Source organism: Crocodylus siamensis, chromosome 8 (assembly GCF_052110815.1).
Source record: "Crocodylus siamensis isolate JL-2025a chromosome 8, ASM5211081v1, whole genome shotgun sequence".
NCBI lineage: Eukaryota > Metazoa > Chordata > Crocodylia > Crocodylidae > Crocodylus > Crocodylus siamensis.
This window is the reverse complement of record NC_143402.1, coordinates 33,002,469-33,029,922: the sequence shown is the minus strand read 5'-3', so window position 1 is coordinate 33,029,922 and position 27,454 is coordinate 33,002,469.

Below are 27,454 nucleotides of genomic sequence, written 5' to 3'. Positions count from 1 at the left end.
TTATGTTTATTAAATACTTAATAGTTAATATATCACGTTAAAAATATTTCCAAAATAAAGCATTACAACATGGGTTTGTAAGTGAGAACTATAAAGCACCCACTATTTACAAACAGGAAAATGAAAGCCCAGAAAGGTCAAGGCTCATATCAGATTTTATGCCTTGTTTCATACCAGTACGGTCTGATTTTTTGGAGGTGTTAGTGCTTAAAAAAGGGTCCTTAATGTATTAAGCCAAACAATACCACGTCAAGGTATCCAAAATTAGTTGATATTGTTCAATAGAAGTAACTTGTTCGAAATAATGCAATGATCCACTAACAGTCAAAATAGGCGCTCAGGCATTTGTCTCACAGATCTGTGCAGAACCCAAAATACTAAACAGCTCTCTGCAATTAGCAAGTAGAGTCATAATGAACATATGCCATTCTCTGTCATAGGATGAATACATTTCAGTGTTTCCCCCCACTTCCTGTGGTGGAACATTACACGTATGGAAGCATCAGTTACGAATTACTCATAATTTTAAAATTCATCACCCAGTTTGAATTTCTAGTGTTTTTAGTGTTTCACTATGCCGAATCCAACACATATGACATAGCTGCATAAACTCTGGTGTTTTTCTCATAGATTCATATGGTCACTGATACTTGTTTTCATAACTCAGATTAATTTCTACATCTTGAACTGTTGAGATTAAAAAAGAAAAAGTATAATGATGATTTGCTTCAAATATTCAAAACTATTTAAGCAGCTACACTGAAGTTTTGGATTGTCTGTTCAACGTGGACTTTTATAAAAAGTGGCATTACTTTAAATAGTGGGTTTTTACTATTTTATTCACAGCAATCCCATGATCCCTCTTCTAATATGGCTGAAGTATACAAAGGACATTTAGGGGTTGAGAGGAAAGACTGAAGACTTAGATATAAAGCTGAGAGGCAAAGGATGTATTTCTGGGCCTGAGAATTCATAAGAGAGGTTTGATTTAAAAACTAGGAGGACTAATGGAAGAAAATTGATTAACAAATTTACAAGTAGCAGATTGTGCCAACTGCATTGCACAAAGTGTCCCAGGGAAAAGGATGTCCTAAAACGTGTCAAATTTACCCCATGTCCTGGGCCAAGACATTGGGTGTAAGTGCTAGGGCCAGCAGCTGCTGTGGCAGTAGCAGTGGTGGGGCAAACTGCTTCTAGCTGTAGCAGAAGTGATAAGCCGTAGCAATGTGAACAGCTACATCCCAACAAAAGTTCTGATAAAAAGCTTTCCACAGTGGATATGTCAGGAAATGACTATGTTTCATTGCTCTGAGTTCTAAATTCCAAAAGCTCAATAAATACTGCGACTGGAACTCCAGTGCCATCCCCACTGTCTGATTGCACTATGTAAAAGCCCATTATTAAAGTTCATACAGCATTATGATGTGCATAGTTTGAGAGAAAGTTAAAGAGAGAGATATTCAATGAGAAATCATGCAGCAGTGACAGGAAGAGGATGTTTGTCTCCAAGCAGAATTCTCCAGCCCGTATACCTTTAGGCATAATTAATCTGCATAGATATTTTTTTCAAGAGGCCATTTCTTTTACATATAACTAGTTCCCTGGTTAATTGACCATATTCAATGCAAACCATATCCCTTGTTTTTAGAAACATAATAGTGCTGACTGGAAAAACCCAATACCTGGAAGCTCATTGCAAATTTAATCGGATTAGCTGTATTTGGGAGATCAAAGAAGCCTCATCTTTCTGACAACACAAGACCCATTTGGAATGTAAGAACTTGTGCAGTTTCAAAGTATGAATAGGATTTGCTAGCAACAATGTCAGTCTGTTGAGTACGCCAGCATAACAAGAAAATTGTGGTACCTCCTACAGGACAGTAGATAATCTACGAAAGTTTTGGATTTTAAAAAGCTTTATGACTTTAAACAAAAAGAAAAAAAGTGAAACCTTTTGAAGAATATTAAGACTCCAAAGAAGTTGTATTACAAAAATAAAACTACATTTTAACAAAATATTAACTATGCAAAGGGAGTCAGACAATCATGGCAGATGCATTTCCCTTTGCTAAATAAGTATCATAATACTTCATTGTCTTTTTTCTGTCCTGTAAATGAAATCACTTTCTGGTCTCTCTCTGCTCTCAGTTATCCCACTATAAATCAGAGAAGTCAATAAATATAAAACCAATGTAAAACTGATGTAAGATGAAAATCAGGCCAGCCATAGTTATAATGTACAGTAGAAAAATATAATGCATATCAGGGAATTTAGCAGAAAAAGAATCTAATTAAATGTCCAGGGCCATCAAGATCAGCTCTCTAATGTAGAGGGAGCATTTACTAATATAAAGGTTTTATAGTTGCCAAGGGCTCAATACAAAGTTATTTTCTTACAAAAATGCATTTTTATGCTTTTAGATATCAGTGGCTCTGCACTAACTAGGCCCTTGATATTTTTAAATTGCCCAATTCATTAGCAGCCATTACTGCATGGTACAGATGTACATTGGTCTATGTAAGTACATCTCGAAAAGTTAAAGTGATGATCTCCTGCACTGTGTATTGAATATGGGTCTCACACTTCTCAAGTCCCCATTTGTGCTAAACATGTAGGAGAAGAAGTTGGTGGGTCTATGAAACCACAGACACCACTAACTTGGATTTGGTCAGATCAGTGGCTCTGTTTTGAGGTGTTAAATTACTTACTTATTGTTGTGGGCTTAGTTGTACAAAATACTAAGCATTAACCTGAAGTACTGGGCTGGGACTGAAGTACAATGCTGGGACTAGGGGGTCGGTACAGACATCCACACAAGGCCTCAAATGCCTCTACACAAATGCTCATAGCATAGGAAACAAGCAAGCGGAACTCACCCTCCTGCTAGCTGACGCCAGCCTGAACATAGTGGGGATCACTGAAACGTGGTGGGACTCAATGCATGGATGGGCGGTGAATGTTAAGGGCTATAAGCTGTACAGGAGAGGAAGGAGAGGTGGGGGCGTGGCACTCTATATTAAGGAGGAATACACATCCTCGTTAATTAGTAAGGAGTCAGAGGGAGGGCACTCTGAAGTGTTTTGGGTTAGAGTACAAGGCAGTCTAGGGGAAAGAGACTTAACAGTGGGGGTCTACTACAGACCTCCCAACCAGGGAGAAGAGCTTGACCAGGAATTCTTAGGTCAGCTCACAGAGGTAGTGAAGGCTAAGGATGTGGTAGTCATGGGGGACCTGAACTTCCCAGATATCTGCTGGGAAGAGCAGTTAGCCAGGTCTGACCGCTCACATAGGTTCTTAGACAGAGTGCAGGACCTCCATCTAACCCAGGAGGTGCACAGCCCCACCAAGGGAGATGCCTTGCTGGACCTAGTGCTGGCCACGGGTGATGACCTGGTGAGGGGGCTGCGGGTGCTCGTCCACCTGGGCGATAGTGATCATCGCCTGCTGGAATTCACCTTCCAGCGCAAGGTGGCAAAGGCCTGCAGTAAGGCAGCAGCCCTAGATTTCAGGAGGGAGGACTTCAATGAGCTAAGGAGGATAGTTGGGGAAGCGCTGAGGTCCCAGAGGGGAGGACAGCCAGGTGTCCAAGGAGAGTGGTCACTCCTTAAGGAGACGATCCTCCAAGCCCAAAGGAAGGTAATCCCAACGAGGATCAAAGGGAGCAGAGGGCATCCAAACCTCCATGGCTCACCAAAAGCATCCAGGAATGTCTCCTTGCTAAAAGGGAGGCGTACACCCAATGGAAAGAAAGGGACATCACCAGGGATGACTATACTGCAGTCGCTTGGGCATGTAGTGGGGGGCAGTCAGGAAGGCCAAGACAGAGATGGAATTAGGGCTAGCTTCCCGGATTAAAGATAATAAGAAGTCCTTCTTCAAATACATAGGGGGTAAAAAGAAGGTTCCGGGTAATGTGGGGCCCCTGCAGGATGTGTTGGGAAATTTGGTCGTCACACTAGACGACAAAGCTAACATGTTTAACGATTTCTTTGCCTCCGTCTTCCTAAGCAGGGACCAGAACAGTCACCTCCCTGCTGGGCCCCCCTCGGGCCCCAGGGGAGGCACATCTGGGCCAAGGGTTAGTGAGGAACTAGTTAGGGAACTTCTGGAGGGACTGGACATATTCAAGTCAGCCGGTCTGGACAACCTCCACCCTAGAGTTCTAAAGGAATTGGCCAAGGTCATTGCAGGACCCCTAGCATGGCTTTATGAGCACTCGTGGAGCTCTGGTGTGGTGCTGGAGGACTGGAAGAGGGCCAACGTGGTTCTCAACTTCAAAAAAGGGAAAAAGGAGGACCAGGGAAAGTATAGGCCAGTTAGTCTTACCTCGATCCTAGGCAAACTGTTTGAGAAAATTATTCTGGCACACATCCATGAGGGGCCAGCAGAGGACTGCATGCTTAGGGGCAACCAACATGGGTTCATCAGTGGCAAGTCCTGTCAGACCAACCTGGTGGCCTTTTACAATCAGATCACCAAACCATTAGATGCAGGGGTGGCAGTGGATATATTCCAGAAGGCTTTCGACACTGTCTCTCACCCTATTCTCATTCAGAAACTGGGGGACTGTGGTGTTGACACCCACAGAGCCAAATGAGTCGCCAACTGGCTGGAGGGCCGCACCCAGAGGGTGGTAGTGGATGGGTCCTACTCAACCTGGAAGGACATGGGCAGTGGGGTTCCGCAGGGCTCGGTCCTCGGGCCCACACTGTTCAACTTCTTCATCAGTGACTTGGACAAGGGGGTAAGAAGCACCCTGTTCAAATTTGCTGGTGATACTACGATGTGGGGGGATGTGGGCACACTAGAAGGAAGCAACAGGCTACAATTGGACCTGGACAAGTTACAAGGGTGGGTGGATGAGAATAGGATGGGATTCAACACAGACAATTGCAAAGTGATGCACCTGGGGAGGAATAACCGGCACCATACCTACAGGTTGGGGAACTCCGCTCTTGTCAGCACAGAGGCGGAAAAGGATCTTGGAGTCATCATTGACTCCAAGATGAACATGGGCTGACAGTATGGGGAGGCAGTCAGGAAGGCCAACCGTACCTTGTCATGCATCCACAGATGCATCTCGAGCAGGTCCAAAGAGGTAATCCTCCCCCTCTATGTGGCACTGGTCAGGCTGCAGTTGGAGTACTGCATCCGGTTCTGGGTGCCGCACTTCAAAAGGGATGTGGACAGCATGGAGAGGGTCCAGAGGAGGGCCAGTCACATGATCAGGGGACAGCAGGGCAGGCCCTATGAGGAGAGGCTACGGGACCTGAACCTGTTCAGCCTCCAAAAGAGAAGGCTGAGGGGGGGGATCTAGTGGCCTGTTATAAACTAGTCAGGGGGGAATCAGCAGGCACTGGGGGAGTCCCTGTTCCCCCGTGCACTGCCAGGAGTGAGCAGGAATAATGGTCACAAGCTGGCAGAGGGTAGATTTAGGCTAGATATCAGGAGGCGCTACTTCATGGTCAGGGCGGCTAGGATCTGGAACCAACTTCCAAGAGAAGTGGTGCAGGCTTCTACCCTGGGGGGTTTTAAGAGGAGGTTAGATGAACAGCTTGCTGGGGTTGTTTGACCCCAGTACTCTTTCCTGCCATGGCAGGGGGTCGGACTAGATGATCTACTCGGGTCCCTTCCGACCCTAGAAACTAAACTATGAAACTACTGAGTACCCTCACTTGGCACCAACTTTAACAAGGGAAAAAGCACATAAGACAACATTGGAATGATCTGCATAATACAGAATCCTGTTCATAAGAGGCACTGTTAGTCAAGATCAAGCAGAGGTGGTTTTGCAAAGCCTTTTCAGTCAAATTTTAGCATTTAGATCTAGGTTGTATGTAATCTGAGCATCCATTTTCAGAGAGGACAAAATGGTGGAATAAAAGATGAGTTCTGGACCTTCTTTCTGGAACACCTAGTAGAGACCTTTCACAACATATAGACTGATATCACAGGGAAAATTCCAGGAGAATTTCCAAGAGTAAATCATCCTTGATATCTTTGTAATCATATATAGTTTTATAATAATTGCAGTAATTAAATAACAACAAAATAACCCTTTGATCTCTTATAGTGTGGATATCAGCAAACTGCCAACACATTTTTTTTCCCCAGGATTCTCATAAGAAGTACCAAACTGAGTCTAACCCAATATTCTGTCTCTGACAGTGGTAGAAGTGGATGCGATAGAAGGAGAGCATAGAGATGGGGTGTCTCAGTACTCTCCCTGGCATCCACTACTTATTGGGTTAGAGATGCCATAGAAAACACAATACTTCAACCATTCTGTTGAATAGCCATTAATAGATCTCTCATCCATTAATTTATCCAGTCCCCTTTTGAAACTGGCAATGCCATCTTCCTCCACCACCTCCTGTGGCAACAAATACCACAAGTTAAGTGTGTGTGGGGTGGAGTGGAGGAGAGCTGCTGCTGTGGGCTGGGGCTCTGTACCCCACTGTCATTGCCCCAGGTGCCACACAACACCATGCGTCTCATACTGCTGGGCGAGCAGGGGACGTGGTACAGCTAGCATGTGGCTCCCAGGGCAATGGCAGCAGGACGCAGAGCCCCAGCTCACAACGGCAGCCCTCCTCTGCTCCACCCCACACACAAATCTGGAGGGGGGCATGTGACCCCCATGCCTCCCCCAGAGTGTGTGCAGCAGCAAGAGCCCCTCCCTACCCAGGGATGAGCCACCCAGGGCCCCAACCATCTCATGACCCACCCTGGGACCCCATTTAACCCAGCCCCTGACCCTACATTTGTGGGGGCTAAGCCCCATTAGCCCCAGCCTTCCACCACCTATGCCTCAGCCTTCTCTTTTCCAAACTGAAGGCTCCTAACATTTTTAGGCCCTCCTGGTATGGCAACCACTCCAGGTCTCTGATCATTTTGGTTGCCCTCCTCTGTACCTTTTCTAGTTCTACTACATCCATTTTGAGATGCAGGGATCAGAATTGCACACAGTATCCAAGATATGAGTACACTAGGGTTTTGTATAATGGCATGATGATGTTCTCTGTTCTGTTTTCAGTTCCGTTTTTAATGATCCCCTAACTACAGTGACTCCAAGAACTTTTTCTCCAAGTCCTAACAGCTCATTCAGAACCCAGCATATAGCTGAGGTTATTTATCCCACATGTATTACTTTGCACTTGTTGAATCCTTTTTGAAAATCAAAGAACTCTAGAGGTCGGTGAGGTAGGATTTCCCTTTACAAAAAACACATTGACTCTTCCCCAGCAGATCATATTTGTCTTCATGACTGCTAATTTTATTCTTCATCATAGTACTTTATTATAGTTCTCCCAGAGTTGGAGTTTCTATCTCAACAGAAGGCCATTATGGAGGACTAGTGTGACAGGCTTGTTGCCATCAGGGTGACCATGATGCCCCCTAGTGGTCCTGCTTCTCCTGCCTGGCTCAGTCTCTAATGCCACTCTCCCTACATTACTCTCCTTCCGTGCCTTGTTCTTACATATTAGAGGATGATTCAGGGAAGATACCAACAGACCTTAGAGTGAGCCCTAATCCTGGTAAGTTTCCTCTGGGTGTCCCTTGATACTCCACTGACCTTGACTAGAGCCCTGTAGGACACCAAGGCCCTTAAGAGCAGATTGTACGGCTTCTTCACCTCCCTTATACCATGCCCTAAGCCTCATGCCTGTTCTCTTTGATCTTTCCTCTTTATATACTTGGTCCATTTTGCACTCTCGGACTCCCTTGTCCCTTACTCAGTCTCCCTCAACATTGTCAGACTCTTGGCCCTGCATCCAGCCCCTCCGCTGGGCTCCCAGACTGTTTAGTCTGGCTTGGTCCTCTATGTACTCATGTACCCTCTGATTCAGTTCCACCTTCCCTGAGCTCTTGGACCTTTGAGTTTGGGTCCCAGCCTTTTTCTAGGCTCCTGGGACCCAGCCTCAGTCTGAGGCTGCTGGTTTACTGGTCCTCCAAAGAGGCCTTGAGCCTGCCCCAGCAGAGCTCAAGGCTACACAACCAGACTAACTCAAATAAACAAGAAGTATCACTATCCTCTGGTAGATGTCTCTCCCCTCTTGGGGTTTAACATAAACCAAAAGGCTACTTGCCTGTAAGCCCAGTCTTTCTTAGCCATGGGGACTTGCCTCAGTTCTCAGACCTACATGGTTGTCCAGCAATATCCAGTCCCTTCAGGAGCCCTACAGCCAGAAACTCCTCACTTCTTGCTGGCTGGGGAGAGACTACCTGACCCATGCAGGCTCTGGACTTTTATAGATCCATCCTGAGACTCTTCTTGTTAGCTGAGTCCCTCATTAGCTACCCTCTGCCTCCTGCAAGCAGTCTCTCAGGCTGCTTGCTCTTGTAAAGGAGAAGGCACATCCCAGTTCCCTGCTACAATTAGGAAGACAGATTTAGATACAGGTCATTGTTGTGCCTGCTTCTAAATTGAAATCTATCCATGATGAGAAGATTTTTTTCTAACCAATGTATCAAACTGTACTTCCTGAATAGTTGTGGAAAGGGAGAAAATGATGTTAAAAGCTGGATAAAGTCCAAATTTAATATCATCAGTAAATCATTATAAGCAATTCTAAGATGACGACAAACTTTAAAAAGTCAGCCATATGGAGAAAGAGGTGAACATATCTACCTTCTCAAGTTCTACTCACTAGGGTAACATAGTACTAATAACTTATCAACAGTGATCCTGTTTGTCTCTGTTTAAAAATCTTAAATCTTAAAATCTGTTTAAAAATCAGAGCTCTCCCTGCCCCCTTCACTCACCAGGATGTGGGTCCAGCTGTGGCTGTCTCCCTTCCTCCCCACTCCCGTAGCTTGTAGTGCTGAGCAGCCCTGATATGCCAGTTACCAGCCTCTGCCTATGCTGTTGCCCCTCACTCCCAACCCCCAGCTCCCCCAACTCTGTTGGTGCACCTCACTCCCAACCCACTTTCTTCCTACACCCAGGCCCAGGTGTGTGAGGAAAGGAAAAAACTAAGGGAAAAAATCTTTAATGGAGAAAATCCATGTTTTTCCAGGGCAAATGAAAAATGGGATCCTTGCTTATAAACAGTTATTTTAAAACTAAACAGTTATTTTAAAATGGTATTAATGTATAATCTTTGTCCAAGAACCCTAGTTCAGACATAGCATGCGTTTCCAATTACGGTAGTTTGTTTGTTTAAACACTAGTTTTTTTAATAAGATTGATTATAACTCACTGATCCATCTACACAAGACATGTACTGAATTATAGACTCATTAGCTGCTAGTAAACATCTCACCATCTACATGTGAGTCCCTATTAGGCTGGAGTAATTTAATTTACTCAACAGATAATACTTATAAATACTGTTTCTGCAACAGCGCATGTGTAGATGCTGCCCCAGCTGGCTGGGGCAGAAGAGTGCCTCAGTGTGGGGATGCCTGCCAGCTAGCCTCACACTGGAGCTCCCTTATGCCCTAGGCAAACCCCTCCATGGCACACTGAGCCACAGGGAGCAGCCCTGGGCTTGCAGGCTGGTGCTGGGCCCTCTGTCAGCTGGAATTATGCAGCTGTCCATGAATAAATTCTGGATCTTATTGCTCCGGAGTTAATTTTTCCTGGGTGCACATTCAAATGGTACATTAATAGCACATGTAGAAATGCCCTCCGAGATCAAAGTGAGTTGATTAAGTGTTCATACAATTTTTTTTTATAGGTAGCTTTAAAATGTAGGCTGGAACTGCAATATGACTGAAACTGTTGTCCAGTTTTTCTGTCTTATTCTTCCTCCAACAAACTGGGGAGAAAACCCTAAATATCATTAGAAGAATGAATGTCTGATATAGTGTATATATTTGGCATAAAATTTACCCTGCCATTATCTTGTCACAATTGCTCAAGTTACCTATTAGTCATACAGCTAGTGAAAGTCCAAAGCAGGTGGTGTGGCTGAACACATCCCATAATAAGCATGATGTCTGGTACTCACCAATGCTCCAATTCTGCCAGCTGTTGGATTATAGGGTTCTGCATGTAATGCAGAACTGACACATGGCTCACCATGGCATGGATCTTGAAAGGAAAGATTATCTTTTTTGTAATTTAATTCCTCTACTAAAGTAGGAAATGTTGCAAATAAATTGCAATATAGTGTTGCATTACCACTTTCAGTGATCATGATGTCTTGCTGTGGATAAAGAAATCCAGCGAGCAGCAGTAGTTGTGAAATGCAGTGTCAGATGTACAGCTACAACCCTCTACTTTTCTTGAATAGTTAAGTGGTATTTGTAAGTTTAGTACATTTTAGGTGCTTTCAGGCTGGAACTATTGTCTGGGAGGGATACTGGACCACAGCTAACTGTATTTAATAACTTCCAGAATTTTCCACTACTGAAAATGGAAGGTGTTATAAAGTAATCATTTGGTTAGGTTTTTTCTAGAAATGGAACTAACTTGAAATTAGATCTGACATGGCAACTAAGGCTGTGAAAAATGGCAGTTTCATTTTGGTTTTGGATTTGGCCATTTCGGAGGACAGTGATTCATTTTTGTGTTTCAGATCACTGTTTCGTTTCAAATTGGCTGAATCTGTTTTCGAGTTTCAATGCTGTTTCAGTGATTCGGCCATAGGCTATAATGGGGAATCACTAAAATGCCTATAACTTTGTCATTTCTTGCCTGATTCAGATGAACATTGCAGAGATGGTAGCCCCTTCTGAGGGAATGATGTCTGCCAGGCTTTGAGGGGATAGGTTTAGGGGTTTCTGTGTAACTGCACCTCAAACTGTTCAAAGCAAAATTCATATCACTTGCTGGCAGCTGCAGCATGCTGTCATCCTGCACACAGATCTGGGGATCCGTGCCCCCCAGGAGGGCAGTGGGGCTGTGCCAGACTCCTCATGGGGGGCACAGGCCCCCAGATCTGTGCATGGGAAGACAACAGGCTTCTGTCCCTCCCCCAGAGTACTGGGATTGGAAGGGACCTTAGGGACAGATTGCAGACACTGGCCAGCTACAGATGTCAATATCAGAGCTGTCATTCCCTCCTTTCTTTCCATTCCCTCTTCTGAGTTTGTGTCCCTGCATGCCTGCCTCCAAAACTTTCCAAAACATCTGAAACATCTGAAATGTTTCATATGGCTTTGTTTCCTTTTGGAGATGTTTCAGAGCCTTCCGCTTCATTTTGGATTTTGTGTTTCAGGTGCCAAAATGGGCCAAAACACCTCTGAAATGAAATGGCTGCTGAAATTTCATGTAGCCCTAATGGTAAAATTTTCTTTCCAGAACTTACTAAAGGTTTTAACCACTGCTGTATAGAATATCTTGAAAAAAATTACAGTATCATTGTTCCATATATGTGAATGTTTCATATATAAGCATGTTAATTAAGAATTACAAATGCTTAAAAAATATTTTTTATTTAAATATGGAAAATGTGTACCAATGTAGTTATAGCTCCCCAACACAAAACTGAATGAATTTCTTCATTACAAATAGAAGTTACCAGTCATTATCATTAAGAAAGATAGTATGTATGTGCTTACTTGCAAGAACATTTATCACTGTTATTCCCTCTCAATGTATTACTACCTTACATATCATAGAGGTCAGATTCCCTGATACTCCCTTCTCTTTCTGGCCAGAGGAGAGGAGGAAAAAGAAAAGGAGAGCTTTGAATAACATTTGCCTCTTGGAAATTTAGGACAGCACCTTTAAGAAGTCTACAGCACCTACTGCATGGTCAGAGAATATTTAAACAGAGGTGAGATGGTAGGCAAAGAAGCAATATGCCTACAAGAGTACAACCACTAAAAGAGAAGATTTTCTGCTTGCTAATCTCATAAGAACTTTCATGTGCTAGCTACTGACACATAAAATCTTTAATGTTATTGGATAAAAGCTAACAGAAAAATGTCTCTTTGGAAAGAAAAAACTTTATCCTGTGCTATGGGCATAATTTTATTCAGCAAAGATTTTATCCACAGGCCACTGCTGAGTTCAGCTATGATGAATAACAATTAAAAATTACCTGAAATCCATTTTTAAATTAAAGGTAAACCTTTATGTAGTATCAGATCTACTCAGTACAGAGATATCTTCCAAATTTGTGCACAAAGATTGTTTATTAATTTATCAGTCAACAATAATATTGCCAAGGAAAAAAGAAACCGTAGTATAATTTTCAAAGACTTCCTATTAAATTGTGAAAATAAAACCAAAAAAGTAGAGCTTTTAAATCTGACCCATACCACACCATAGGTCACCTGCTTTAAACATATGCCACACTGAAGCCCATTTTTAACAACCCAACTGTGGTGTTACTAACATCTGCCTCCATGGCATTTATAGGAACCTCTCTCATGTTAAAAAAGATGTCCAAGATAACATCACTTACAACAGGCATGTGAAAGTTAAATTGGAATATACTCATGTTTAATAGTGTATGTATATTAATATTATATAGCAGAATGCAAGAATCCCAGATATAATTACAACTTTTCTACCTTTTCTTTCTTTCCTCATGCCATATGTCATGCCTAAGATTACAGAGTCAAGGCTGTAAGTATGGATAGGCTTTCAGTATTACTCCTAGATATCTGCCCTGAATGATTGCTGAAGATATCCATAAATATGCTATTTAATAAATATGCTACAGTTAATATAGAGAGTTATGATTTGTATTACCACAACGTCAAGGAGTTCTAGACCTGGACTAGGACCATATTTTGCTGGATGTTACGTAACATAGAACAAAAAGATGGTCCATACCCCAAACTACTTATAATCTGAATGCCTTTATTTCAATTTATGATAATTATAAATGCAAATGAAGGGATTTGAACTAATTTTCATGGGAGTTATACAATAAGTTGAGTGTGGTTATAAGATATTTGTGTCATGTACTCTTTATTTCCCCATTTTTCCACCTCCATCCTCCGTAAAGAAATCAAGATTTAAAACATGTTTTTCTTTTCAGCTTTCTGTAAATTATAAAGTATTAATAACTATTATAAAGCATGTATATTAACCTGTAGGGCATAATACAAAATACATCAATTTACTCATGCTTTTCCCTGAGTTATAGCTTGCCTTAACTACCCCATGAAATCTGCACTATTTATATATGCTTTTGCCCAGAAATAAGTGGAAGTCAAATGAGAATAACTAATTCCTCTTCCATTCTGGAATGACCTACCCTGCATTGGTTTTCATTTACACCACAGTAATTAATAGTCATGACGCCAGAGAGCAGCTGATACAAGGTAAATTCCTGACTCTCTTTTACTCTGTAGTAAATTGTTAGTAAGCTTACACCCCTTCATCATTGAGAAATTCACTCACACTATTAAATGGATCAGTTCTCCATGTTATATGAGAATGCTCAACTATGAGGTTGAACAGGACTTACAGTTTTCATCTAGGCTTAAGTTGGGACACCTGAACTGAGAGCAAGCGGCCTGTCTTGCTGTGCTCCCAGAACTGTGCTTTGCAGTACTCAATGTGGAAGAAGAATTTTGCCTGATTAAAAGAGAGTATGAGTAAGAGCTGAGCCTGTGAATATGAGGTAGGGAGATACACTGGAATAAATAGCCAGTAGGGTTGGGGAGGTAGGACCAGGATGCCAGAATTACAGTTACTACCTTAATTTGGTCCTCTTTGCCTGCTTGCATTAAAACACAGCCTCTAATGTTATAAATACTGCTACAGTACTTCCAGGCCACCCTTCATCAATGCTTCTATGAAGCATGTTCTGCCCATTTGCTCTGGTTCAGTGTGCACCAAAGATGGAAAATAAGGGCACTGTAGTCACTTTATAGCATTTACCCAGAACTACTCTTAGGCTCTCTATTTCAGCCATGTTTATTGGCATGCACCTAGGACTTTACTATAGGAGTCGTTACACATTACATGCCTAGGTTCCATACCTGTTTGTGGGGAGGAAAGGGGTACTGGGAGAGGGCTGCACTGCAGAAAGTCCCCAAGTCCAAGCCAGCCAGCTGGCTCCATGCCAGATGGTTCCACCAAACACAGCTGACAGTAGCACCCCCCACCTTCATGGCAGGGATCAGGTACCCAGCCTTTCCCACAGAGAGTGGTTCCTTGCAGTTAGCTGAAATTTTCCCAAACCACTTGGCCACATTTGCCTTGAGGTCCACCAGTTTCCCCATGGCCAAGTGGCTTGATGGAGTCTGTAGCTTCCCTCCATATCTCCCTATGTTCCCATCTAGGGATAGGAATGGGGCGCAGAGGTTGGGAAAGGTCTCTGTTGTGGAGAGGCTGCGGCTCAACACTTATAGAGAAAGCCAGAGCATGAACCACCAGGAGATATGTTGGGGTGGTGGGAGCATGAAGCTTGCTTTTCCCCCTCTAGGTGGCTCCATGCTCTGGCTTCCCTGAAGAGTGTGGAGCTGTAGCTACTAGGAGGGGGTCTAGCACAGTGGCAGCATGCTCTATGTTCCAATTGTGCTAAACCCTTCCCTGGATGCTGCAGCTCCATGCTTATAGGGGAAGTCGGACTATGGAAAGTCTGGGAAGGGTTTAAGGGAAATGGGAGCATGAAGCTATCCCACCATCTTCCTATTGGACTTGGGGCTGCTGAAACCTGCACTAGCAGTCTTAGCACTGTCAGGACCCTGTCTGCCCTTAGGCAGTACCACTCCCAGGGCAGCAAAGCTGAGGAGGGTGGGCAGAGTCCACACAGTGGGAATTGGGAGGTAGCCTGGGAGTGAAGTTTCCTAAAATGTTGGAACACCCAAATTGCTCATTTTATCTGTGAGAGCTGAATGACAAAACCACAACACAAGCTGGGTACTGGGACCTAAAAACACTCCTCACCTGAACTGGGATATTTCTGAGACAGTCACAGCAAGTTTTACCTCCTTAAATCTCTGACACTCACATTTTAGGCACCTTAAGTACAGCCTACAGGGAATGTATAAGGGCCTTTAAGGTGATTACATTGCCATGGGATCTACCCCATGCCATGGGGCAGCAAGTGGGAAGGGGAGGCGTCAGAGCACAGCTTCAAAACACAGCACAATAACAATGTAGACAAGCCCATAATGACCATGTTTTCTGCTGGAGCCACACATAAGAACAATTTGTCTATCTAGACCAGTTTCCTATTTCTGACAGTGGATGCTATACGCTAGGAACAGACACTACACACAAACTGGTTTAAATGATCAGAAAGTGGTTTAAACCCGTAACAGAAAAGACATTCAGTGCACATAAACCAGTTTGAAAATGGCTGAAACTAGTTTGAGATAAATCTGGTTGAATGTAGTATGAGACTTAACTGATTTGGCTCAAACCAGTTTATGCAATGTCTATCTTAGACCACAGAGGGCATTGGATCAGATATCTCTAGAGTGATCTATTTTTTATTCAGTACTCTCACTAGCATCCACTATTTATTGTGTTAGATACATCAGAGAAAGCAACTCCAACCATTTTGTTCAATAGCCATCCATGAATTTATTCAGTCCTTTTTCAAACCTGGGTATGGCATCTGACTCCACCATCTTCTGTGGCAATGAATTCCACAAGTTAACAACACATTGTGTAAAAAGTACTTTTTTTTGTTCGTTTTAAACATGACACCTACTAATTTCAGTGGTTGCTCCCTAGTTCTAGTATATCTTATTCAATGTATCAGATGCTCCTGCTATGAAGATAAAACAGACTTGTTTAATGAAGGAGACTGTTGCCCATAGGGTTTCTACTCCATTTGATGTAAAAGCTAGAAGAGGTGTGTAGACTGCAGGAAGAAAATAAATAATTTCATGCTTAAAGCAACTGAATACTACTCTGGAGAATTCTATCCCTGCCTGTGAAACAGAGTTTCTAAAGGATTCTAGTCATATTCACAAATTGTGATACTATACTGATAAGTGCTATAGAAAAGACCATGACAACATTGTTAATTCATTCTTCTAAGCAGAGTTTGAATAATGTGTAGTAAATAGAGCACAGGTCCAAGTCTGGAACAGAAAAAATAAAATATTGATTGGGTATTTATTAAATGGCTATCATTCATTTTGTGCCTTAAAAGAGGTGGGGCTTCTACACACAAAATAAAAAATTGTATTATTAACGACTATTAAAATGCACATACAAAAGGGAACCAAAAGAAGACTTATCTGGCAAATACTTAAGTTCATAACTTTAATAATGCTCTTTAATAGATTTTTGATTTCCTATACATTCTGTGTACGTGTGTGCGTGTGTGTGTGTGTATGTATGTATAGATGTACACACATTAGTATTTGTATGTGTGTGACAGTGAAGTGCCCCAGAGACAGCAACCCCATCACAGGAGGATATCGCAGGAGGGACAGTGAGTTGTGGGCAGAGGACAACGGAGGGTAAAGGCAAAACGCAACTTTCACTTAGCTGGTGTGGACATGCTAGCAATGGAGCGGCATGAGCAGCCATGGCCTTGTTTTAGGAGCATGTGTTCTTCCTTGTGCACCTGTGTGCATGCAGGGACTGATGTCATAAACACCTGCCCAGAGCTGACAAGCAGAGGAGAAGCAAGGCAGTGCAGAGGCAGCTTAAGGAGCTCCACAGCACCCAGGACCCTGCAGCTCTGAGGCAGGCAGGAGATGCAGCCAAATCCACAGACTGAGAACCTGGAGAGGTTTCCAGAGACCCCAGATATGGAGGAGTGAGGCTATACATAGATGCCAGCACAGTGACCCAGAGGAAAAAGGGGGAATGTGAGTTGGACAGTCTTGGCAACCTGGAGACCTGGGCACTGTGAAGGTGTTATTTGCTTCTTTTTAAAATTTGATTACATGAAGTAGCTGATATTAATATTGAGTATATGAAGTTGTTAAGGACTGTGTTGATTTGCAGTCTGAGAATTGATTAGCACTGCTGACTTGATTTGTCCACGTATGGAAGGGTTGAAGGGAAGGAGGAGCCCTGAGAACATCCCAGATGTGAGCATGCTCACGACGGTGGTCATTAATACACTAGGATCCTCTCTATTACTAGAAAAGATCAAGGCATGGTGGGTGAGTTGAGGGCAGGCAATTTACAGGCCAGATCATGGGTAGGAGTACACACCATGTAGGAGTACACAGAACCTTCTGGCAGAGATTTTAGGTAAGTGAATGAGGAGGGGAGCTACTATGGGAGTGGTGACATGGAGCACAGCCAGGGCCCTTGCCCTGCTGCTGCCTCTGGCCAAGAGTTCCTGTAAGCCCTCCACCCAGACCGGCCCCTTGGATGGGTTGGCAGTGCCCTTGCCCCATCTGCAGGGGTTGCCTGGTGGGACCTCTGAGGCCTGGAAGTAGTGTGGGGGCTGGGGGTTCCCTTGCTTGTCCCATATGTGCCCAGATTGTGGCCCTCGAGGGGCAGATGAGGGAATTCTAGGAAGAGGTGAACAGGCTGTGGGGGATCAGGGCTGGAGAGGCTGAGATTGATGGATACTTTCATTCTCTGCAGGACCAGACACCTAGCACAGAGACATTACAGGAGAGTCCCAGAACAGCTGAATGGAGGGTGATCACCTCCACAACTAGACAGCATGTGGCTGAACACAACTGGGAAACAGATATGAAGCCCTGGCAGCACTGGAGGATGACACAGCAGAGGAAACCTCAGGGGAAGACACATCTGCAACAAAAACCAGGCAGACTGAGCAACAACTGAGCAGCCAGAGGAAGAGATGCTGGATCATCATGGTGAGCAACTCCCTCTTGAGAAGCATGGAAGGGCCTATCTGTCGACCGGACCCCACAGCATGGGAGGTTTGCTGCCTACCTGGAGCCAGGATCTGGGACATCACTGAGAGGATTTCCAACCTCATCCAGCCCTCTGACTAGTATCTCATGGTCCTTGTCCATATGGGCATGAATAATGTGGCCAGAAGTAATCTGGACTGCGTCATGAGTGACTATAGGGCTCTAAGGGCCAGGCTTATGAAGTCAAGGGCACAGGTGGTCTTCTCATCAATCCTTCCAGTCAGCAGTTGCTGTCAGCATCAGAACGCCTGCATCAGAGAAGTCAACCTGTGGCTCTGGAGTTGGTGCCATCATGAGGGTTTTGGCTTCTACAACCACAATCTGCACTTCCAAGAGAGAAGCATCCTGGGACGAGAAGGTCTTCAAGTCTCTTCTAAAGGGCTTTAAACTATGTTCATGGGGGGACAAGGAAGCAGAGGATAAGGAGAACCTAGCATCAGCAAACCATAAGCAATGCACTGGATCAGCTCAGGTAGAGAATAAGGAAAGCACTAAGGGGCCTGATAGACATCAGGAGAGGGGAGTACCAACGGCACCCATTGTGGGGCTTAAATGTCTTTACACTAATGCTAGGAGCATGGGGAACCAGCATGGGGAACTCCTGCTTCCAAATAACAACATCGACCTGGTTGATGTAACTTAAACCTGGTGGGACCCTACTCATGATTGGGCATTGAGGGTTACAGGTTGTACAGATGTGATAGAGCGGGGAAAAAAATGTGTGTGTGGGGGTGGTTTGGTCTCTATGTTAAGGAACACTATACATCTTCTATAATCAAGATGGGATCAGAGGAGGGCCAAACTGAGGTACTGTGGATCAGGATACAAAGGGGTGGGGAGGAAGGGACCTGGTAGTGGGGGTCTACTATAGAACACCACACCAGGAGGATGAGCTAGACCTGGAATTCTCTAGACAGCTCTCAGAGGCCATACGGTCAAGAGATATGGTTATCGTGGGTGACCTTAACTACCCTGACAACTGCTGGGAGGAGCAATCAGCCAAATCTAACTGCTCATGTAGGTTCTTCACCTGCATAAAAGGCAGAAGGTATATGATCCCACTAGGGGAAACACCTTGCTGGACTTGGTGTTAGCTACAGGGGATGACCTGGTGGGGAATCTGAAGGTACAAAGTAACCTAGGGGATAGTGACCATGTATTGATTGAATTCACTATCTGGTGAAGGGTTGGTAAACTAACCAGCAGGGCTGAAATGCTAGACTCCAGAAAGACTAACTTCAGAGTGCTTAGATTAGTTAGTGAGGCATTAAAACTCAAGAGCGTTGGCAAAACGGGGGTCCAGGAAGGGTGGTCATTCCTCAAAGGAGCGATCCTATGGGAGCAGAAGGAGACAACACCATTGCACATAAAAGCAGGCAAAGGGGCCAAGAAGCCCTCTTGGCTGAACAGGAAAGTCCAGGAAAGCCTAAGGGCAAAGAAAGAGGTAAACAGGCTGTGGAAACAGGGGGTAGCTACCAAGGAGGAGTACACTTCCCCGGTTTGCACTTGCAGGGAATCAGTTAGGAAGGCCAAAGCAGGATTAGAACTTAGGCTGCAGACAAAAATTAAGGACAACAAAAAGTCCTGCTTCAGGTATATAGGGAGCAAAAGGAAGGCACAGGGTAGCATAGGACCCCTACAGCACAAACTAGTTAATTAGTGACAGAGAGGGAGGACAAAGTTGAGCTATTTAATGACTTCTTTGCATCTGTATTCCTAGACACAGACCAAGCATATATCCCAATTGGATCATAGATAAACACAGGAGGGACACCAGCCCACCAACTGTTAGTACAGATAGTGAAGGGGAACTTGGAGGGGCTGGATGTGTTCAAATTAGTGGGCCCAGTTGAACTTCATCCAAGGGTGCTGAAGGAATTGGCCAGAGTCATAGTAGAGATGCTACCATGGCCACTCAAGCACTCATGGTGCTCCTGTCACATCCCAAAGACCTGGAAAAGGGCCAATGTGGTCCCTATTTTTAAGAAAGGGAGGAGGGAGGAACCGAGAAACTATTCAACAACAAGTGCAAAGTTCTGCACCTGGGCAAAAAGAACCACTAACATACTTACAGGCTGGGGGATAACCTTCTCAGCAGCACAGCAGTAGAAAGGGATCTTGGAGTCATAGTTGACTCTTTAATGAACATAAGTCGTCATTGTGGCGAAGTGTTCAACAAGGCTAACCACACTTTATCACGCATTAGCAGCTGCATGACAAACAGGTCCAGGGAGGTGATGCTTCCCCTCTATGTGGCACAAGTCAGGCCACAGTTGCAGTACTGTGTCCAGTTTTGGGTGCCACACTTCAAGAAGGATGTGGAGAATTTTGAGAGGGTTCAGAGGAGGGCCACCTGTATGGTCAGAGGCCTGCAAGCAAGGCCCTACAAGGAGAGACTAAGGGACCTAGATCTCTTCAGCCTTCAGAAGAGAAGGCTGAGAGGTGATCTTCTGGCTGCCTATAAATTCATCAGGGGAGGGCAGCAAGGAATAGGAGATGCTGTATATAGTAGGACACCCCCTGGAGTAATGAGGAACAATGGCCACAAATTGATGGAGAGCAGATTTAGGTTGGACATTAGAAAGAACTTCTTCACAGTGAGGGTTGCAAAAATCTGGAATGGGCCTCCAAGGGAGGTGGTGCTCTCCCCTACCCTGGGGGTCTTCAAGAGGAGACTGGACAAGCACCTAGCTGGGGTTGTCTGGCCCCAGCATTCTTTCCTGCCAAGGGCAGGGGGCTGGACTTGATGACCTACTGAGGTCCCTTTCAACTTGAACATCTATGAATACACCACGTGAGCGGGATGCTTTAAAGGCGACCCAGGGTTGTTTTAAGTGGCATGCAACCAAAGAAAAGTCCTCCGGAGCTGCACGGCACCATCTGTTTTGGCATAACTACTCACAGTATCTATGTTTGTATATGTACATAAATCCATACATAAATACTGACAAATTTTAAAATACTAGAATTGTGGATGAACCTTTATTTGGCCCCCTTTTGCATGAGCTTAATAATAGCTTTAAAATATATTTGAATTATTATAGTTATTATGTAATGATATAATAATATTTCTAGCATATACATACCATCTAAGTTAGTCATAAAGAGCAGTTGGCCCATATAATGGAGAAGCTCATATGTCACTCAAGAGAAAGTTATATAGCTATGACAAAAATGTGATCAGTATGTTTTGAACTCTGCATTTCACTAGTTCTTTATGTCTTTAAAAAACCCTGAACATTTGTTTTAGCTTAACTAAACATCTAAGTGTATGACAGCCACTTCATTTTAGTTAATAAAGACTTGTGATTAATTTTTAAGCTCTCCATAAATTTGTATATTTTAGCAGTTCTCTAAAAAAAAAAAAAAGATATAAAATCTTTTTTGCTCTCAGAAGCTACACTGAAATCACCTTATAGGCTGCAGTGTAATGACAGAAGCTACTGACTCCAAAACTACACTAAACTGATATGGCATCATTAGTTCATGCTGTTGTAGGTTTCTTTTAAGAAGTGAGGGAAATGTTAGCTTTAACCTTGTAAGTCCTAGGTTATTTTCTCTTTGTCAGTATGTCTTACATTGTGCCATTGTGCCAATTTGTGCTATTTCAGTTACTTTACTTACAGATTTCCTTCCTCCCCCTCCATTCCTCTCTTCCTCTGTACTCTAGGCAGGAAAATTTTAGCTTAAAATAAAAACCTGTTTTAGAGACAATAGAGCAAGTAGGCCCTCTGCTGAGCCAACAAAGCTTAAGATTGTTTAATCAGCACCTTATACAATAAGAATCGGATTTAACTTATTTAATTTTTTTCCACTCATTTTTCAGCAGTTTCTATTACTGGGAATTAAGCAGTTAGACTATCAGGCCTGCCAGGACTACTCTGTACTATAAGATAGGGCCAATGTCTTAATTAAATATATAGAAATATAGATACATTATGTAACTAGTTTCATAATCACATCAATTCAAAATACTTTTAGCATCTCCCTGTTAATTATAATTTGCAATATCCACAGAAATAAAACCATATATATAGGACACTAAGAAATATCCATCTAGCTGCTTTGAGATACAGAATTTGAGGTAGCATCATGTTACTTAGAGCAATTTAGGTGCCTAAGCCATAAAAAACAATACAAATTAACCCTACTTGGCCACTAGAAAACCACTTAGCCACCTAGATTCATTAGACATATATATTTTGTTCTGAAATTATCCCTAGGCTCCTAGAGTTGGACATACTGAACTTGCTCAAAATTAAAAAAGACCAGCCATTGAGATACTACACCCTAGTCCAAGCTTAGTCCAAGCTCTGTTGTAACCTAAGACAATGCTGGGAAGCACTCCACATAAATTCCAATTCCTTAGTGGCACTGAGAGTTAAAACCAGAGCCAAAAGAAGACAATCCTCTGCCTTTTTCTCAATGATAAGTGGAAAGAATATTTGCCCAGGCAGTTAGATATGTGGTCCTTAGCTCCTTTGCTACACTTACAGAACTAAAATCCAAATCTTTTACTTACAAGAAAAGTTCTCTGACCACCAAGTTAGGGCCTAAATTGGCCAGTGGCCCAGCCCTACACCTCCTGTTGAATCTAGTCCAATGGTCAGTTAAGACTGGTAAACTAAAAGAATCAGAAGGAAAGCAAGGAAGGAGCCTGACTCTGCATTCTAATAGGTATGAATTCCTGGGAGTCCTGCTACACAAGTTATTTCTGTTTTTATGCAGACTGTTTATTATGGATGGCATATAGCAGAGTCTGGAATCCAGAACTCTCCCCTATGCACGCAATCCTGGGGAACTGGTAGAGCTACCTTTCCTCATGTTTGCTTGCTTTCTGGCCCCATGAATCTAGTACTTTTGGCTGCCCAGTGTGCCAGCTTCATCTGGAGAACTAAAAGGGCCTTCCCCTGACTCAGCCAAGTCTATAACCTGGTGGTTAGGAACCCTTCTGGTAAATGGGAGATATGGTTTTCATAGATTTCATAGACATTAGGGCTGGAAGGGACCTCAGAAGATCATCGAGTCCGGTCCCCTGCCCCAGGGGCAGGAAGTCAGCTAGGGTCAAAGGATCCCAGCAAGATGAACATCCAAATGTCTCTTGAAGGCATTCAAAGCATGTGCTTGAACCACCTCTGGTGGCAGTCTATTCCAAACCTTGGGGCTCGGACAGTAAAGAAGTTCTTCCTTATGTCCAGCCTGAAATGGTCATGAAGGAGTTTGTGACCATTTGACCTTGTCATCCCTTGGGGCACTCTGGTGAACAAATGTTCCCCCAAATCCTGGTGAGCACCCCTTATAAACTTATAGGCGGCCACCAGATCACCCCTGAGACTGTGCTTTTCCAGGCTGAAAAGCCCCATGGCTCTCAGCCTTTCATCATAAGGTCTGTTTTCCTGACCTCTGATCATGTGCATGGCTCTCCTCCGGACTCTCTCAAGCTTCTCCACATCCTTTTTGAATTGTGGAGCCCAAAACTGGATGCGGTACTCCAGCTGCAGCCTCACCAAGGCTGAATACAGTGGGAGAATAACATCCTGGGATTTGCTTGAGAAGCATCTATGGATGCAAGCCAGTGTTTTGGTCACTTTACTAGCCGCAGCATCACATTGCAGGCTTGTGTTCATCTTGTGGTCAATCATGACCCCCCAAGTCCTTTGGGTCTGTAGTGCTGACCAGCATAGCACTGCCAAGCCTATAAGCATGCTGCAGGTTTTTCTTCCCAAGGTGGAGAACCTTGCAGTTTTCCATGTTAAACACGATCAGGTTCTCATCTGTCCCGAAGACAGGGAGGGCCTACAATGCAGGGCCAATTTTGATTTTGTAGACAAATGCCCTAATCAGTAAGCCAGTGGACATTAGTATCCCCAGCTCCCTGTTCAAGAGCATATGTACTACATTTTATTCTGCTCTCAATTCTGATGTCATATAGGCATTTTTAATCAAGTAGGCATCTCCTTTCTGAGCAGTCTGACATGTCAGAATGCCTCCCTTGCAGTTCTGCAGCAGGAATCCAACCTCTGTGCCTTGCATGTCCTACTGTCTACCTGTAGGCATCTCATTTCTGAGCAACTAGCTGGCATGGATGACCTTTAGACGGTACCTCTAGATCTCCCCATTGATTGAACAAAACGTCTGGGTGCCTATCTTTTTCAATCTGCATCTCTCTCTGGAGACTAGATGCCTAAATCTTATGTGTTGTGACACCTAAGCGCATATGTTGTGGAGACTGATTAGGGTCTACAGCTGGGACAGAGACACACCCACTAACCCCAGGGTGACAAGAGAAGTACTGTAAGACAGTTTACTAGTTCATGAGACTTTGAGATGAAATAACAATCTATAATGTTTCTTATGTATGTTTTGCAAATTTACTTTCCTTGACCTAACAATGCTTACTTCTTATGAGCTGGCCTACTTAAATTTGGCACCAGAGCCACTCTGTTTGTATACCTCAACTCTGTAACATCTAATCATCATGAGAACCCTGTGCTGCAGACAGCTTTGGACCATCTCTCTGTATGGGCTCCTTGTTACTCAGATGCACACTAGAAGATTTCTCAGATTAATACAAGGAAAGAAACTCATAGTCCTGCTTGAAATGAATAAAGTGGCCAGTGAGATCTAATTATAAAGCACTATGTCTGGGGGAAAAAATGTGAGATAATTACTAATGCACCATTTCCATCCTTGAGACTTTCAAGATATCCAGAAACTTGCAGAAAGCACTTGTAGTTATTGCCAGAATGAATGGCTCTGATAAATACATTTTAGAACTTATAAGATAAAGATATGATTTTCATTTTTTGTCATGAAAGCTTTGTTTTAGATCTCCCCCTGCTCCTATAATACAAAGACTTACTCTACTTGAAAGCAAAGAATGGTGGCAGTCACAGGCTTAGCTTTGTTTTGTTGCAGGTCTACTTTTATGTGAAATCTCCTTTTGTAATCTTTGCTTTCTTTTTACACACTTTAGCCACAGTGCTAAGTCTTTGTGGATGAATAATGTATGCATTCCTTTTAAATATCAAATGCTCTGTTGGAAAAAAATGTGAATAGGGACTGTATAAGATCAACATATGTGTGTTTATTATTATTTTAAGTTAACCAGGCTATTAGCTAGGATAGGAGATTTTACTTCTTTTCTCCCAAAAGTTATTAATAAGTTAAAGAATAGTTTAAGCTAGAAAATTAGTATTGCCTGGTCTCCAGGAAATGGTTGTAGGCATCTCTGTTGATGTTCTCACATGCCCCTTATCTGATATGCATGTCTTCTACTACAGTCACTAGTTAGCTTCACAGTACCTGGCCTGTGGAATGCAATCTACCCCTTTAAATAGAGATTCATAATGCCAGTTGTAATTGTTCTCTATCTAAAGAATCTGGAAAATAAAACTGATGAAGTTGGGAGAATAAGCAAATACACAGTAGAATCATTATGTTCCTTCTGTTGTTAACCCAACTCTTATTTATCCTTGCTTACCATTAAATATTAAGCTGGCAATGGTTTAATTACTACCATTGCTCTCTTCCCACTAGGAATGCTAGTTTAAAGGATATTACTGTAATTTTTGTGTACAACACACATTCCCCCCCTCCCCTCCCCAAATCCACCTCCAAAATTGTAGTGTGCATGTATTTGACAGAAAAAGTCTTTTTGTCACTGGAAAAGAAGCATATCTGAGGAGACCGTGCAGGCCATGCAGATCCCAAGATGGCTGTTGCTTGTATGGCTCAGCAAACTGAAGAGGCAGATTGAATACCAACCTCAAGACAGGGACAACAGAATCTCTCTCAGCTTGAACACCTAAGATCATTGCTACACATTACAATGTCCCAGCCTGCAGTTGCAGCCTGCTGTTGTCCCACGCACAGATCCAGGGGCACATGCCCCCCACAGGAAGAGCTCAGCACAGCCCCATAGCCCTTTCTAGGGAGCGCGGAGCAGCAGGAACCCCACCCCCACACACACACACCTACTGATGGTTCCCTCCACAGCTGGTGCCAGACACTTCTGGGGCTGCTGCAGCAGGGGCTAGGGTGAGTACAGACAAGCTGCACTGCACCACATGCTGCCTGGGGCTCTGCTTCTTCCCACACACCCCAGCTCCTGCTGCAGTGGCCATAGGAGCAGCTGACACCAGCTGCCTGCACAGGGCATGGTGCAGCCCTGGAGCTGGGGTGAGTGGGGACAGGCAGAGCCCTGATGTGGGGGCACAGGCGGAGCACAGTGCAGCTCAGTGGCTGCAGGCCGTTGGTGCCAGCTGCTCACAGGACCACTGCAGCAGGAGCTGTGGTGAGTGCTGCTCTGTTCCCTCTGATTTGCTCCCTTGTGAAACCCTGGGAGCGGCACCCCTCTCCCAGCCCCTTCCCTAGTCCCAGCCTCCCTCCCTCACTGCCATGGGAACCTATCCCTATTTGTTACATTATAAAGTGTGTTCATTTTATGCAAATTCAGTTTATGTGCCATTCTCCAGGAATGCATGTACCACATGAATCGAGGGAAACCTGTATCATATATACCTTCACCAGCTTACAATGCCCTTCTACTGTCTACATTGAACAGACAGGGTGATCTCTATGCATAAGAAAAAACATTGACCTGACATCAGCTGCAGAGAGACACAGGAGGACAGGACAGAGTTAATTATTGTTTAAACAGGGACTATAAAGTCGTATCTCATTACCTGGATTGTGACCCTTTTTGTTTCTGTGGGTTTACTGCATGTTTGATTTTCTCTCCTAGCATGGACCTCCTCTGCCATATCTCTCTTTCTCCCCACTCCCTTCTATTTGTATTCTAATTTCTCTCTCCTTATACTGGGCTTTTTGCATGCCCCTTTAACTTGTATTCACAAAAGCTTATGCTGTCTCTGCATATATAGAAATTATTTAGTTAATCTATAAAGATGTATACACTGCCTTCTGACTTCAGACTACCCTGGCTAACTACCTCTCTCAGCCCACTCATAGCCATAGCTATTGGTTGAGCACTATAGTTTGAGCATGAAGCAGCAAGTGAGCTACTATAGTATCTCAATGAGGCTTGTGATGTGAAGACAACACTTTATTTACAGGAACATGTGTAGCTGCATGATGGGGCTTAGTTGACAGCTCCTCCTGTGTTAACAAGCAGAAAGCCATGTGGTTCAGCCCTGCATGGGACTGCACCCTGCTGTTTTCAGGGTGCAAAGTAGAGAGCACCTCACCACCTGTGCCAGGGTGCCAGGTTGTGGGAAGCTATGGAGCAAAGCATTTGACACATCCCAGTCAGGAGACACTGGGATCTCTGTGGATCCTGGGGTCACTGTGGACTGGGACCTTTAAAAACTACTTGTGATCCCAGGCTCCCTGTGGTGGCAAGCAGTAATGGTACAATTGGAATCTAATCCCCAATCCCAAAATCATGTGACCTACCATGCATGTGTGACATGACAGAAGGCATGATTTTTTAAATCAGGGATCATATCCCATCATGTCAGAAAATAAATCTGTGCTAGGAGCCCATGTCACATAGCCATGACTGGAAAAATCATTTTTTTCTCTACAAACTGCTGTGAGACAGTGAGATTGAGGATGGGGTAAGGGCCTGAATTACCTGCAGCAGAGATACATTCTTCAGGTGTGGAGACAACTACAGCCAGAGCAGGAAAGATGCTGGCATACTGCTAGAGTTCCTGTTTCCTCTGGATTAGCAGAGGGAGCCTGAAGAGGGGCAGTGAAGCGAGGACT